Source organism: Nanorana parkeri, unplaced genomic scaffold (genome assembly GCF_000935625.1).
Source record: "Nanorana parkeri isolate BGI_ZX_2015 unplaced genomic scaffold, ASM93562v1 scaffold3, whole genome shotgun sequence".
Classification (NCBI taxonomy): domain Eukaryota; kingdom Metazoa; phylum Chordata; class Amphibia; order Anura; family Dicroglossidae; genus Nanorana; species Nanorana parkeri.
The window spans coordinates 738,932-756,511 of NW_017306271.1; the positions used below are offsets into that span (position 1 = coordinate 738,932).

General features: G+C 41.3%; 1 long non-coding RNA gene across 1 annotated transcript; it reads right to left on the bottom strand.

Annotated features, from left to right (window-relative positions):
* Nucleotides 1-4,874: 4,874 nt before the first annotated feature.
* LOC108798326 lies at nucleotides 4,875-7,582 on the bottom strand. The gene is made up of 2 exons (XR_001941945.1): nucleotides 7,553-7,582; nucleotides 4,875-4,952 (listed from the first exon to the last, which is right to left on the bottom strand). It is a non-coding gene; the product is annotated as an uncharacterized LOC108798326 (long non-coding RNA).
* Nucleotides 7,583-17,580: the final 9,998 nt, after the last annotated feature.

Genomic DNA, 17,580 nt, shown 5'->3' on the forward strand with positions numbered 1-17,580 from the left:
TAATTCATCTAAAATGCACTTGGTAGTTAGAATGTTTTCACCAGTGTTTATACCATGTATCAAAATAAGTCTGTGTCTACAGCAGTATCCTTTACACAGGAGCAGAACAAAATATTTAAAGGGTATATATAGTCTAAAAATGAAAATGTATTTCTATATCAAAAGTCCTAAAGTTATATCCCTCTCCTAATAACCATATTGATCTAAAAGTCTGTGAACCTACTTATTGAAGATGCTCATAGGATGTACTTCCTCAATACACTGACACCACTTCACTAAGCCCTAAGAATATGCACTTCCTTGTGTCACCTTCCTAAATATGCCATCTGAACTACAGCTCAACAACTTCCCACAATGTAGCATGAGTACTGCTTACTGCAAACAATGCAGGATGGAATATATAGTCCTGAAAAATCAAGCAGCAGGGAAAGAGACACAAATCCAGGAAGTTGTTGATAGTGATAGGCAAGCAGAAGGAACACTCAAGTGTACAGTCCAGGTGATTTCCCACCAATCTGCAGTTTATTCTTGGTTGTACTTAAGTAGGGTCTTGAAATTGGTGTAAGACTTCCATTGGCCTCTTCTCATTGTTTTAAGAAAAATCAGTCCCTTCCTTATTGTTTAACTGCTGGCCACTTCCGCTAACAATCAGCAAAATGCTGTTTTGGATGCTGCCCCGTGAAACTATTGAGAAGGTTCAATCCGTGCCTAGTTTAAGGTGTATCTAATTCCAAGAACTAAAATGTCATATATGTCAGCTTACCAGTGGTAGCCCCAAGAGTTTTTCATATTTCTTTGATACCGTAATTTGTTTCCGGCTTTTCACCCATTGATCTTGTCGCTAAAATATTTCCTGTCCTAGGCTATTCGCTCATGATTTCTACTACAGATTACAAATTTGTGGAATCTATAACTGGATCACAGGTATTGTTTTAACTTATCAAACGGTATATTTATCAGGCCAAAAGGTAGCAAAAAGGAGAATTGTTAGGGTTTACATACCCATTAAACGAGAGCTTGTTTGGAAACATGAGAACCAAAACAGCGTAAGGGAAAAATATCTTTAATAGACATGAGAACAGTATTTCCTTTTCTGTAAACTAGGATTTTCACATAGTATACCTTGGCTGAAGGATGTCCAGTGAGTTTAACCACATCATCCATTATATTGATCATTTTCTTAAAGGTCGGGTTATTATAATCAAAACGTCTCCCGAATAGCATACTGAAGGTTATATTGGGGGGAGCATTATAAAACGCCTGTTTCTCAAAAGGTTTACCTTAAGAACAAATGAACAATGACTGTTAAAGAGCAATACTCATTCTAAAATGTACAATTGTATACTTTAAAGCTGAAGCTTAATATACTTATATTTTGCCTTCTCTGGTTCCTCTCCCCGCTCATCTATATACTACTGACATCTTTAAATAAAACCTTTCTGCATTCATACATACCTTATTTAAGAACCAGTAATGCCATTACTGGGCTTCGGAGCTTCTCTATATATTGGGAGCAGATCATGGCAGGTGGGGGAGGTTGGCAGGATGCTATATATAGCTTCCTGAAAAGATCACCTCACTGTGCCTCAGTACTCCCCTTTAGCGCCTTATCCCTGAATGTTGCATTTGTACAGGGTGCCCAATATAACTCCCACATGTGATGCTGAGCCATTAAAGCGGACCTTTACCCCCTTTGACTAATCACATCAACATGCAGCTCTGCATACTGATATGAAATCATCTTTTATTCATTAGTTAAACAAACATATTTTTACTGTACTTACAATTTCTTTTTTTCTATTTCCTAGTCCACTTGGGCACAAATGATGTAATCGTGCCCAAGCATTGCATCCTGAGAAGGTTAGATCAGCAGAGCATTGCTGGGAAATCTCATCTGAGATGATGGGCAATGGTCACATGTCCTAGTCACGTGTGCCAGAATTCCAGGAAGTAAAGGGAGATGGATTAATCTGCCCTTAGTAAAAATGGCCACTATGAGAAGAATGGGGAGGAAAATAAAAATAAGGTATGCAAAGAATAAAAAGTCTGCAATGATCTATAAGCATGTGTTTGTAGATTGTCATTACTAAACATTTCTAAAGGTGTCTTTGTTGTTATTTTGAAAATTTGGGTACAGTTCCTCTTTAAGATTGAAAGAACTGAATTCCAGTGAATAAAGGGGAGGGGCCATGGACAGTAAGGCTGATGAGGAAAAGGCTAGATGATGGTAGACATCTTCCAGCAAAGAAATGAGATGGGCTCTATCCAGAGTGGGGGGGTTGGGAGCTTGTTTTGTGGTTACTTATTGGTCTGTTACCCGCAGCAGGGTTGGTTGGGGTAAGTGATGGGGTCTAGTGGAATGTGATTTTGGTGGAGGGTGTTTAGGGTGTGTGATGGGGGGAATGCTGCAGCATTGCTAAATGTGCCACTGTTGGGCTCAGTGGGTGATAGCGGCAGGGGGTACACTGGTCAGTGGGAGACAAAAACGGTGGAGCGGGCAACCACCTAATTAGAGAGACACCTCAGCTGCTTCCCGTCTGACTCGCCAACATTGCTGAGTGCTAAGGGAGTGCTTAGCACCAGGCCCATGATGCTCTTAATCCGGCCCTGGGCGCAGCCTCAATCAGTGGCTTCCTCACAGCTTTGAATGATGATCGCTGGAGACAAAGCCATCTCCTGCAAACTTCAGCCAATCCGTAATGGGGAGGGGGGTGCAAGTAGCTGGTCTTGCTTAGGACACAAAATAGTTTAGCACCGACCCTGGCTCTATTTGATTTGCTTTAGCTTCCAATGTACCGTATATACTCGAGTATAAGCCGTCCCGAATATAAGCCGAGGTACCTAATTTTAGCAAAAAAAACTGGGAAAAAGTATTGACCCGAATATAAACATGAATGCAGAGGACACTTGAAGACAAAAATAATTTAGGCCCCTTCATCATTTAGATTTTCCCAGTGGAAGTCTTAAAAAGGTATTGCATTTCTTCATGGCAACCAGTCTTATACAGGGTGCAGGATTCAGAGAGCAATATGGGTTTTCTAAAGAGAGGACACAGCAATGACGGTTGCCTTTCAGACAAATATTCACTTCAATTATCCAATCATGTGTAGCCCCCCACCACCTTATGTTGAATGGCTACTAGAAATTTAGGGGTCTATTCACTAAGCTGCCGCAGGCAGCCGAGTGACTAACCGACCCCAAGCGAAGTGAGCTGAACACTGTTCGGCTATTCACTTCAGGCTGGTACAGCTGAATCCAGCATTATATATCGGCTGAACTCAGAAAAAAAAAAAGAAAAAGAACACACCATAAGAATGCATAGCTAAATTGCTATTGGCTATTTCACGTTTGCAATAGCAAACTAGCTATTGCACCCGTCATTTGCTCCTGTCAATCACCAGACAGGGACCTGATGGAGAACTGCAGGTCCCCCTCTGCTGATTGACAGCAGCAGTGGGCGGGTGCAATAGCTAGTTTGCTATTGGCTATTGCAAAGTGAAATAGCCAATAGGAATCTAGCTATGCATTCCTATGGCTCCGATGTCAGAAGAAAAAAAAAAAGAAAAAAATCGAGCAGGGAAAGGTTTACTTTGCTCGATCAAGCAGAGTGAACCTTTCAGGGAGAAAGTGTTTCTCTCCCGGGCGGCCGGGAGCCTATTAGACTCCCAGAGCGTCCGGGGGAGGAATGACAGATGGCGTTCCTGGTTGCCAGGTAACCAGAAACAACATCTGTCACTACACACTGAGAACACAGAGAGGCCGCTCTCAGTGTGTAATGACAGCATCCCTGGTTAGCTGGTAACGAGAGATGACGGCTGGCTCCGCCCAGCTGTCAGAAGCAGGCTGTCGGCCGGCCAGCTTCGGCTTTCAGCGCGGCTTAGTCGGAGAGCGAGGCATATGCCTTCGCCTCGACTGAGCCGCTCGGCATACCTCGGGAGCTGCCGAAGGATCTAGCCGTAGCTTCGGGTGATCCTTCGGCTAGCTTCAGCCCCAGGAACCCTTCGGTTCAGTAGAACCGAAGGGGTCCTGGGGCCGAAGCTAGCCAAAGGATCACCCAAAGCTACAGCTAGATCCTTCGGGAGCTAAGTGAATAGACCCCTTAGTGTTCCCAGAGCTGTAGTCAGTCTGGCTGAATTATAGTTGGCATTTATCTAGTTAATTTTTAGGTGATTGTACTTGCCTGAGTGGGGTGTGACCCTGCTGCAGTGTGGGACAGCCAATGGAAAACATTATAAGTGTATGTGTCTCACCAATCGCTGGCAGTTTCATGGCCAGTAGTGAATGCTGGGACAGTGCATACAGTCATGGCCAAAAATATAGGCACCCCTGCATTTTTGTCAGATAAATGCACCACCTCCCGCAGAAAATTGTTGCAATTACAAATATTTTGGCATTCTCATGTTTATTTCTTTTCTTTGTATTGGTATGATACAAAAAAGTGGTGAGGAAAAACAGCCAAATCTTACACATTCTATGCAGTATCGCTGTGTAAAGACGACAGTGAAAAAATACTTTCCTTTTTTACTTTGCCCCTGTACACAGTCAATTTACTGGCAAATTATCATTCATAGTTGCATAAAATGTAAAAAGGTTTAAGGGTCTATTCTTACTACCACACCTTCTACATATTTTGGAACTGAATAATAATTCTGTAGGCAACTGAAGATCCAAATAGAAGACAAATCAGTGTGGGGAACTTAATAATAAGAAGAACTTGGAAGACTATTGTCAGTGTCTGATTTTAAACACCAATCTTTAAACTGGGATTTGTGAATTATTACTAAATTCTCTACATGACTCACCATTATAAGACGATATCAGTGCATTTAAGAACTGCAGTTCATCAATAATCCTGCCTTCAATTGGTCTTTTTCCCATCCCAAGATCTCGTAGAATGGACAGAGTAAATCTTCGAGTCACTTTCCATCCTTCCCCATTTGAGAAAATTACTCCTAAGGGAGATATTTAAGACGTTATATCAATAGAATGCAGAAAAATGTCTGGTGCATATATATTTATATATACAGTATACTGTTTATGACTCACACTAGAGTCATATGAGTCATATGAGTGACTGTATATGAGTCACACTAGACTTGTCTAAAGAGTGTAGGGGGAAAAAAAAGCTGAATTCCAGGTAGATCTAAAAAACACAAATGATTGTCACTCTATATTTATGAATACATAATTAAACATTTTTTCTAATGAAAGCAGGGGAGAACAGAGTGACAGAGGGATGAGCACAGCAGTCCTCTGTATAAGTGTCCAGTCAAAGGCTGGGGGAAGTATAACACATAGCGGGTTATTCACAAAGCTGCCGAAGGCAGCCAAGTGAATAATCCAGCCGAAGTGAAGTGAGCCGAACGCTTTTCAGCTATTCACTTCAGTCTTGTATGGCTCATTTCAGCCGTACATCGGCTGCCTTCGGGCAGCTGAACATACTCTGCATGTTCGGCTGAGCCGAAGTGCAGTAGGAGTTCGACTTAGCCGATCCAACATCTGGATCGGCTGAGCCAAAGCTCCGGCAGCTTTTTCGCTGCCGTTCACCCCTATTCTCATAGTGACTGAGCGGCAGTGAGTGAATAGCCAAATGCTGCCTTGCGGCATTCGGCTCAGCTATTTTGCTTGGTACCCCCGAGGTGCCAAGCAGAATAGAAAATAAGTGAAAAGAAAAAAAAAAGTTGAAAAATAATTTAAAAAATGTAAAAAATTAGATTTTTTAACCAGTTGACATCCGCGGTGTTAAACCCCCTTCCCATCCAGGCCATTTTTCAGTATTCAGCGCTACGGTACTTTAACTGACATAAGCAAAGAAAAAAAAAAATGTAAAAAAAAAAATGCAGCACACCAACTCGACCGTATGTGACGGACTCCTGACCGCATAATGAAGCCTCTGACAGAGGCCCGAAAAATAATTGGGCGGAGCTAGCAGTGACAGCTCGCTCCGCCCAACTGTTTCCTATTGGCCGTCACCTGCCAGAGTCTTCTAGCAGGTCCTGGGGCAATTAATAACAACTGGGCGGAGCCGGCCGTGACGCCAGGGTCGGCTGTGCCCAGTTGTTATTGTTTAATGACAGATCAGCGTCCCCAAGTCATTTGGGGAACCTGATCTGTCATTATAACTGGGCAGAGTGAGCTGTGAGATCACGGCTGGCTCCACCCAGCTGTCAGATCACGGCTGGCTCTACCCAGCTGTCATTTGCGTAGAGATCAGTCGGCTTTGGCCGAACTCTCTCCACGCTTCGGCTGTCACTTTGGCTCAGTCGAAAAATGCCGCCCCCAAACTAGTTAGATAAGAGAAAAAAAAATATATTATAAATGACTGCCAGTACCCCTGGACCTGGTGCTTCTTTGACTTGGGGACCAACATGTCCACCGATGCCACCTACTCCTACATCTATGCCGGCTGCAGCTCCTTCCTCTACCTGGTCAACATGCTGTGCTATGTATTGGTGTGTGTGACTTTTGTCCGGATGTACTGGCAGTTCGTGCGCCGGATCTCCCTGGGAAACCAGCACCCAAATCTCTGACTTCAGGCAGGGGAGGAGCTTCCGCAGGACCCCGGGGCTGAGATCCAGATGTCATCGTGCTCATCGGCACCTCCGTGGTGGTGAGTCCGGGGAAGTGAAGCCTATAAGCTCCGTGCAGGGTGATGTCTCTAGAGCGGGGCAAGCTACAGAGCCCAGCGGCCGATGCAGAAGATTGGTAACTGCAGAATTAGAGGGCCCAGCATATGACGGCAGATGATCGGTGTTGCAGCTGCAGAACTAGAGACTAGCACAGCAGGGCCGGGCAGGAGAGAATGGTTATTGTAGCTGCAGAACTAGGGAGCCCATCAAGCCAGGAATGGAGAAGGTGGCTGTTGCAAAGGCAGAACTAGAGCGTCCCGCTATGTTGATAGTGCATCCTGTCAGAATCTAGATACACCGTGCGAACTGTATCCCGCGACTGACAGGTTATGCAAAATGTCTTAAACAGGAAGGGGAAAAGTTCAACTGAACCGAAGGGCAGAGATGGCTGAAGAGAGCCTGAAGGATAAGCCGAAGCTATGGCTGGATCCTTCAGCTCTTTAGTGAATAACCCCCATAGAACATCGCTAGAAATACAAACATTTGTCAGATAAAGCAGCTCCCATATATGTAGTACATTTGTATATAAAACTGTTTGCTGAGAAGTTCACTATTAAAGGTACATGCTACAGGTCTGCCATCATTGACTTTGCTGCATAAAAATAAATACATCACCAACCAAAAAGTCAGAAAGCCAGTGTGGTGAAACCTAACTGACTGAATGCTTGTTTCAGGTCATTTTCTATGTAACTAGGGAAGCAAAGATAAGGATGATGGATCTGAGTCTTTCAGCTTCAAAATCAAGTTGCCAATGACTCCAGGACGACAGCTCAAAAGCCACTACTTATAAAAACAAGTCAGATATAGAAACTGTCATATTTTTGAGCTTGCAGGTTGCAGTGTATGCCTGATCCATTCCATCTTGTAAAATCAATTTTGGATGTATTTGGCCGGCACTTATAGAGTTCACTAATTTACTGTACCATGGTTACGCTGAAAGTCGTCAAAAACAGCCATCTCTCCACGACTTCCAAAATCATAGTTTGCCTTGACCAAGGCCTCTTGATTGGCTTCATAACCAACCAAAACCACACTTTTTACGCTGCCGAAATGGAATGTGAAGAATGTGCCATACTTATTTGCCAGCTGGAAAATAGGTTTAATACAATATCCTTATTAGCGAGAGGATTGCAACTCAAAACAAAGTGCTATAGAGACCAAATAATAAAAACAAAAGCTAACAGTTAATGGTTTAACATGATTTAATATGATTTTGCGTTGAGTCATTCACCTGTAGGTTGCCTGATAGATGTGAGGGACCAAACACCCGCTTATAACCCCCTGGGGAGGAGCTTTGTGTAAGCTGTAAATTACTGCAGAGCACTTTCACTGGCTGTAGGCTATGCCAACATGATTTCATTGCCTTCATTTCTAAAATCTGAGTAAATGGTTTAAGTGAATGCCACCAATGGAAGTAGCACATTTAAATGGTTAGAATGCCATGGTTAGAATCCATTAATATGGTATAGGATGTTGGTTCATTGAAAGCTACTCTTACTTCACTGAGTGTTCCACTAATGACACAACAGGCTCAATTCAAAAAGCTTTAGAGTGACACTGAACTCAGGAGTTAAATCTTTAAAATACATTCAAGTACCTTAACTATTAACAACAATTTATCTTATTTGTGTATCACTCAGGTGTAGACCCTCAAATCATCTCTTAACCAGTTGACATCCGCGGTGTTAAACCCCCTTCCAAAGAATAGTATTACCTAAATATTTCAGCTATATCCCTAGATCTTGACATGCTATTGCCCTGTTGGGTAATGATCCTCGTGATCTAGAATTACTCATGTTGAGGCCTGAGGGCCCAAGCAAGGATTATGATACATATATTACCAGGTTAATAATATGTACATTTGCATTTTGTAATCAGGGCTTCGCCTTGTACAGTCAAATCGACCAACTCAATTACATTTACTCAGCTTACAGTAGTATCATATATTAATTTTGTTATAAAGTTTTTTTAATGTAAAAAAACTGCAGTAAAAATAAGCTTACCGAAGAGGGCAGTATATAGCAACCCATAACAACAAATCATAATCATAAATAATTGCAATGAACTACAGTAAATGGAAATCTGGTTGCTATTGTTACTACATTTTGCACATCATCATTGCTATATGCACATTTTTATTACATACGTTTTTCGGTGCGTGGATTACCTAAAACAGATAATATATGATCAGGAGACATCTTATGCCATAAGTTAAACTGGCTAACAATTGTTGATGAGCAGGAGTAAGGACAGGTAAAAAATTACCAAACACTTCCGCTCAATGATTAACTATGCTGCTGCAAGAGAACCAAGCTCCATCCAAACAACACCACTCCCTGGGATACTCAGCTTTGCCAAAGCTCCGAAACAACAGGCTCCGTTATTATTTTGCTGAATTGGAGGTGCTATTATGCGATATAAATAATGAAATACACAATGGTAAGATCACAGTAAGGTCTTGGATACCTTTTGCATCAAACTTGATGAGCTTGATACCCCGGGCAAGATACTCCTGGAACATGTCTTTTTATTTGAAGCTAAATATATACCAATGTTTAGGGCATACAGATTAATATAAAATGCCTCATAACTGGCTGACAATAGTTAAAAGAATGGTTAGAAAGGGAAAACAAATGCAATTATTTAGGACATAAATATTGAAATGCCACAGGAAATCTAAAATATAATGCATCTTAGGGTAATCCACAGCAAACACCACTCAAATTCCAGAACTGGCTTGCACTGTGATTGCATTCCAGGTGCAGGCAAACAAGTGTGCCGCCACCTATAGCAACCAAATCCAGAAATAGGCGCATTCCAAGGGTCCTCACAGAAGACAAAACTCTCTATCCATAAAGCAAATACATACTGTTAGCTCCACCCCAAGCGTGCCCAACCTCCAATGCATTTCACCATTCAGTCTCAGAGTAAGCCAGAATGGTGAAACACATTAGCGGTTAGGCGGAGGAGCTAATAGTATGTATTTGCTCCATGGATAGAGATTTTTTCTTTGGTGAGGACCCTTGGAGTGCGGCTATTTCTGGATTTTATGATTGATCTTGACATTAAGAAGCTATTGATACCCAATGCAGTTGTTTAAAAATAAATAAATAAATAACAAAGCAACTTCCTGATCCAGTCAAATTTCATCTTTCAGTTAAACCAAGAAACCTTCTATTTTAATTGTTCCTGATATAATTAAACAGACTTTAGGTGTTCCCACTCCTCTCCTGTTGCATTCTCCTTAATTAAAAAAAAATAAGTAAAATTGCCAACAGAGAATGTGGGACCTCTTAATAAAGGCTACGCTTTAGTTTCACATCTGGGAACTTGAGTTGCGTAGAGATATACAAAACCCTTCAACTCTTACTTTTCTACATCTCCCAAAAACTTAAATATGACCCTTCAAACTTTTTAAAGACTCACCTCCATAAAAGTGTTATCCTGCCTGACAATATCCAGAATGTGCATGTTCCCAATTATCGGTAGAGGTCTGGGTCCTGGGGGGAAGTTGTAATTCTTCTTCTTAGCCAGGTCCATTAGGATTTTCACACACATCATAACCAGGGTGCATATTAGGAAAAGCGTCGCTGACTCTGGTAGAATTGCCATGGCTGGAGTCTTCACCGGTGGTCTGTCCAAGCTGGAACTTCAGAGATGTAACAAACCTTGTATATATACTCTGTCTGTCCTGTTTCTAGAACCCAACTCCACCCAATCCAAAAACGTTTTTTGCACTGCAAAATTTTATTTTGATGAGTTGTGCAAATATGATTGTGCTGATTAAACAGAAGTGAAGAAATAATAAGCCTTGATTGGCAAACATACAAATGACATTTAAAGAGACAAAATTTGTCTTTGTTTAGTTTGCAGTGAATGGATTATTACAATGATTAGATGGTTGCAAGTAATGATTTCTATAGAGATTTGTTTACTGACCTTTGTCCATTTTTCAAAGTACAAGCAAAATCATATTTCTTAGTTGCCTATGAATTTTCTATACAGCACCAGGTTTTAAAGGATTGTCCCTAGAAATGCTTTTGGAAATGCCACAGCAATGTAGGTTCAATGTATTTTTTTGAGAATTTTGAGCTTTATTTTCTGTCACATATCCTTTAAAATTATAAATAAACTCCAACTGAATAAACTGATCATAGGCTTTAGTGTTCTAAGCCCAAACTTGCTATTTGCAAGTTATTGTTGCTCTTTGCAATTCCTTTTGCAATTATAATAAGGATGTATCTGTTTTGCATCGCTGTGTTTATGAGTTAAAAGAGAACTATGGGGTAAGTGATTTTCCCCATAGTTCTCTTAAGGGTCATAGGAGGACACATACTGACCTCCTCCCGTGACCCAAAGCTCAGCCCGTGATATACTGAGAGCGCCCCAGCCGGGACGGATCCCGACAATATTTTTGAGATCCGCCCAACTGTGTGAGTGACAGCTGGCTTTGCCTATCTAGGGCAGAGCCAACTGTGCTCGCCCCCTCCCACGTTCGTTCCTCCACCCAGCGCTGGAGGATCGGAGAGGGGAGGAGAGAATCCCTGTGGGGAGCGGTGACTGACACTCACAGCTCACTGCAGGGAGACGATCGGGAAGTGAGCGGACCAGTGCATGTTTCTGCTCACTTCCTGCTCAACAGAGCCAACCTGTGACAGCTTCTTTGTCACAGGTCGGCTCTAACTATGAGGATGAGTGGAAATCACTCACCTCATGGTTCTCCTTTAAGTCTATTTGTTTCTGTCATTGACTCTGTTTTCTCTCGCTTCCTGTTCCTGTGATTTCTGTACCAAAAATGTAGGGTAATGTCACTGGAACAGCAAATACATCAATAAAAGGCATTACTAGAAGTCTGAAATCTTTCTCACTTTACTGAAAATGTGTTTTTGTTCATGACCCTGGTGGAGAGATTTCCCATCATGTCTTCTGGCAAATAAAGTAAATATTAAAAAAATATATACTCCTGCTTACCATATTCAATATTAAATATATTGTTTAAAGAATTTCAGAGCCAAAAAATGTTTTGCTTTCCAGTGCAGCATCGGTTTAACCATTGTAAATGTCTTTATTCTTAAGGTGTAATTTTTTTAACATTGGTTTTCTCAAGACTAATAGAGCTTTCCATCAGCAGTAAAATTATATATTTATATTTTTACTATCATGGTTTTTTTTATTTAAAATGAAGCAAAACAGTGAAAAAATACAAATATTGTCCAAATTTCAAATAAGAAAAACAAATGCATCAAAGAAATATAACTGCCTGATAATTAATCAGCAATTTCCCCTCTTGTCGAAAATATGAAATATAAGTACCAGGTACAATTTTATGCAACCTAAAATCCAAACCAATGTAAGTACATTAGTAAAATTGATCTAGCAGTTCTGGGCATGCCAAATAATAGAAAAATTAATTCACCACCCAAAACATCTCCCTAAATATTGTATTTCTGCTTTCCCCAAAATTAAGATGGCTGTAGCCTTCTAGTGAATTATGTTTTTAGAAGAGCTAAAATGGACTGTCCGGAAACCACTTTTACATGGAAGGTATTAATTTACTTTTTGGTTAATGATTTTTTTTTTTTTATTTGTTACCTCAGGAACTTGTATCTGCAGAATAAGCTTCGTTCACTTTTTGTTATTTGCTTAGAAGGGATACAGACAAAAATAGATAAAAGTATTAAAGTAGTATTAAACTCTCAAACTTTTTCAATAATGAATCCAGATCTCACAAATATACATTGCCCAGCAAAGCATTGCTTTATATTTTTTCCCAAACACTTACAATCATGTTTCTGAACAGCTGCTTCAAAGTCTCTTAGCTCAGCCTTGCTGAACTTCCTGTCCAGTATAGGATCACAAAAGATAGTGCAGACTCCAGCAACTGTTCATCAACTAGCTTGGAGAAGGAAGGAGGGAGGATAGGGGGCCAGGGGGGAAGGAAGTAGCTTGATTTGCTGTGTCTGCGTGTTTATGGAGACACACACAGCTTACTGGCACACACAAGAGTGACTGCATAGCACTCTGCTTGAAAAAGGAGTCACCCTAAAACCGGATATCAGGACTGGTGCTCAGGGGAGCAGCTAATTCTGCAGGAAACTAAAACTTTTAAAGGTCAAGGAGCAGCATTCATTGTAAGTAATTTAATCAACATTTGAAATAGCTTAAAATCCTTTTGACTTTAAATGAGAACTATGAGGTGAGTGCTTTTCACTCACCTCATACTTCTAGCCGACCTGCGACAATGAGACTGTCACAGGTCGGCTCAGTAGATCGGGAAGTGAGTGAACACATACCGGCGTTTGCTCACTTCTCGATCCTGCCACGGCTCTCTGCCGTGACAGGGGAGGGACTGGATTCCCCCTCCCTACTCCGATCCTCCAGCGCTGACTGGCGGAACAGACGGGGGTGGGGGAGGGTACAGCTGGCTCTGCCTCTAGATAGGCAGAGCCAGCTGTGACTCACGCAGCTGGGCGGATCCAGACATAATTGTCGGGATCCGCTTCAGCTGCGGCGTCTCAGTATACCGCGAGCTGTAGCTCGCGGTATACTGAGCTTAGGGTGACGGGAGGACGCTAGTTTGTGTCCTCCTGTTACCCTAAGGAGAACTATGGGGAAAAGCCCTAACCCCATAGTTCTCCTTTAAGATCACTTTAAGTGTGTCCAAATCCCAAGATAAAAATATACTTAAATGGCAATTTACATCAAGTGTCTCTTTTAGACATGTTCCTTTTCTTCTGCAGGCTTGCTTTATTTGTTATCTGGTAATCCTGCCTTCCCTGGAGCTGTCGTTTCTAGAGGGACAATGCTCACTAACATGAATATTCAGTACAAGCAGTTTTTCCTGTGTAGCTGCAACTTGACTTTGCTTCCTAAAGATGTGCACCTACAGCTATGACACATCATAGCCTCGGGTGCACAGTCTGGAAACAGGCACAGAGGTACAGAGAGCCTGTGAGCTTGGTATGGGGCAGAGATGCAAAAAATGTTTAAAAAGTATGTTTAAACAGTAATCAGAAACAAATGTGGATTCATATTTATTTATATTGGACCTGTGCCGGTTTGCTGCAGCCCCTCCCCAAACCAACCACTGTAAAGCCTGTGTCATGGGATTTGAGCTGGTTTCATGAATGGCACCGGTTTGACATCAGTTTGAGTTTATTCAGAATTCATTGAGAGATGAATCTGACCTGCAGTTGACCTCTTTCTAAAACAGTATTTGACCTGTTACAAGTGTACAAGCATAAAACCTTTCTGTTTTTATTACATACCTTATTATAGCCCTAGTGATATCATCAATGGGTCTCTTTGTTTCTCTATGTAATGCAGGCAGATCATTGTGGGTGGGAGGGGCTGGCTGGGTGTTGCACATAGCTTTCGTAAAACATCACAGCACCCTTCCTTAGTACTTCTTTCAAGACCCCTCAATCCTGATAGAAGCAGTGGACTGGCTTTTGGGAGAGGTTATGCAAATCCAAGTGGACATCAGTCAAAAGAGTGGGCATTTCTAGGCAGATTGCAATACAGATTGCCCTAGGTAATTGCAACATTTCATGCTGAGTCTCTATGATTGAAAGAACTGAAATCCAATGAATGGAAGGAGCGGGGAAGGAATAGTAAGGCTGAAGAGGAGTGAGCAAGATGATGCTGGATGTCCTCCAGCCAATGCAGGCCGGTGAGCTGTATCTGATGTACTGCAGCTTCTAGATTATGGGGCCCCCATTGTGCTCCAGTCTAATGGGTCCGCGGGACAAGTGCTGGGAATACAGTACTGTGAGCTGGAAGTGGATTAAAGAGCAGAGGGGAGTTAGTGATGGGCCCCTTCCTGGCTGCGGGCCCTCTGGCAGTGCCCGACTGCCTGAATGGTCAGTCCGCCCCTATATTTAAGTGTAGGACAGGTGCCTATACAACTGTGCAAGACTGAAGGCCAGGCTGGAGTTAAGGTTTAAAGTAGGGCTGCAACAACTAATCGACATAATCGATTATAATCGATTATTGAAAAAGTTGTCAACTTTTTCAATAATCGATGAATCGGTCTTCCGATCAGTTGGCCCTGTTCACAGCTCCACACGCTGTGCGCCGCACCTCCTCCCCACCTCACGCTCGCCACTGCCAGACCCGCTCGCATCCACGCTCCACACGCCGCACCTCCTCCCCGCCTCACAATACAACCTCAATACAAACTAGTAGTCCTATCACTGGAGCCATTTTTTAAACTTTATTTTATAGTTTATCCGATTAACCGATTAATCGAACGTAATAATCGGCTAACTAATCGATTTTGAAAATAATCGTTAGCTGCAGCTCTACTTTAAAGTGTATATTCTTGTTTGACTGTGAACCAGTGCATCCAAATTCTACCCTATCCTCAGACCTCCCTCATCATATATAAATGTGAAATTTCTATCCTACACTTGCCATAGGTCATGGCTTCAGCTTTCTTCAGCACATCCACAACTCCTCATACTTCTAATCTTGTGCATGCACTCTATAGAATGTATTGGCTGTAGATGGAGTAAGTGGTCCTGTAAGTAATGTAATGCTGGAGCAAGGTAGGACTTTTGTATGTACAAGAGATGTGAAAGTCTTGGGTCTTTAGGGGGCAGTTTTACCTTTAAAGGTGAACTTGCACTTTAAACCCTCAACCCTTAGCACATAGGTCAGCAATAACTTTTGCAAGATAAAACTAACTTCTCTTGTATGCATTCTAGGTAGAAGTGAAAGCGGCACATGTCATCTAATTGCTCTTGCTAATTGCATATGCATAAAGCTTATGTTTTAGAAATGAGTTGCTCTGAAAGCTCTTGACCGTTGAGAAGCATTGGCATAACAAAATGTACTAAACCAAAACCAATAATAAAGTACCTTGCCCTTTCTCTCTCAGTAAAAACCACGTAAGCTGTTTTGGTTGGAAGGGCAAGGCCAAATCTTGATTTGATTTTTCAGCGTATTTATACGAAACCTAATGGAATAGAAAAGAATGTACAGCTTGTGACACAATCTGTGAGCACAAACTAGCATAAAATTCCTTTCCATAACCATAAGCATCCTACTATATATATAGAAAATGAACTGCGCCAATAAGCAAGCTAACAGCTACAAGGTACTGGAATGTACACCCACTGTGAGTGTGTATACGTGAAAAATTAATAACTAAATGTGCCGAGCTACAACAATGATCAGAATGATTTATACTCTTTATATCTGATCATTGTTGTAGCTTGGCACATTTAGTTATTCATAAGCATCCTACTACTCAAAACCCACCTATAGCATCAAACTAAACCTATATGTTTGGTAGAATGGTAAACTCTGCTGATAAAGTTGCTATAATAATAGGAAAATAGGGTGAAAGGGTGGTAAATTGTCACAAGGATGGAAGCAACCTCAAGTCAGAGGGACAAATCTTTGCACCAACTCTTTGACACTAAACTCAGGAGCTAAATCTTTAAAATGCATTCATGTACCTTAACTATTAACAAAAATGTAAAATAGAGGGGAAAATGGGGCTTTTAAGGCACTGAGTGACAAAACCAAGAAATGACAACACAATCGGTCAATAATTCTTTATTATACATCGGTTAAAAATATTTAAAAACATAATTGATATGTGTACACTTCAAGAAAAAACAAATCTCCATAGAAACTATTCCAGGGTTACATTATGAGGCTAAGCATGCATGACAAATATAATTAGTATGGCATGTTCTTATGATCATACAGCACTCAACTGCCTCTTCTTTAATCAGGACTAGTAATTCTCAAAGCGTTTCGCGCTCCAAGCGCTTCCTCAGGAGATGGAGGAGATCGATATAGAGAGCAATCCGTGTGTGTACGACTGAACCTGCAGGGCAGGAGGGCAGTTTTCTAAAACTAACACTGGCAAAAAACAGAAAACAATGTTTTAATCTTTTTATGGTTTATGTCTATAGATTACTTAGAAAATAAAATCATTTTTGTAAGTTAATATTGCCAAAGAAAGCCTGATGACAAGTACTGACAAATTACCTAATAAATAGGCCTTTAGTGGAAATGTAAAAATGTAAAAATTGCTGAAATGGCTAGACAAATTAATCTGTATCAGACGACATTGATGACCCCCGAGATTCTCTTACATGTTGCCGCAAAATACTTACTGACAGACAGTTACACAACATTTTTGGCAGAGCAAAAGAAAAAGCTGCAGTACATCATGTTTCAGTACAATGTTGAACACTACTGTGGAACTATGATAAAGCAGCTACAATCTTCTAAAAAGGCCATTATACACACTAATGATTAAACAATGCAGTGCACTGCTCTCTGGAAGTTGAAGACAACCAGTCACGGCAAGGCTTATTCATGAATCTAACAAAGCAACAATGGCTACTGCTCAAATCAGTTTATAATTTAACTAAAAGGATATGTGCCAATGTGCAAGGCAATGTACAGTGCAAAAAGCTTATTTAAACTGTTTTCTTGCCACGTCAAGTCACCTAAGTAAAGTGAGATCCCTAACTCTAAACTAGGTGGAGATGGAGGATGACAATATTTCAGGGATAACTCCCTTCCCAATCCAGATTGAACAAGGCTTGAGAAAGGGGTCATCCTTAAAGCGTTATCATCCGCTACCTCAGAGTATACCAGGTTTCCTTACTGTGCTACTATACCTATTAACTGTATCTGTTGTCATACTGAATGTGGTGGCATGTGCATTAGACTTGTGTATTCGGATTCAGACGAAAATGCAAATCAACGAAATTTCGTTGATTCAATGGTTCGTTGGAATCCAAATTAACAAATTGTTATATGCCTGAATATCCAAAAAATGTATTCGGGCACATAATAATTAGTTTGAGTTTTGCGCATGCGTGCCACTATCTTGGAGGCGAGGCGCATGACGTCTACCAAGATATACACCAAGATGGCGGCGCCCAACAGGCGTTTGATGTCACCCGACGCCGTGCACATGACG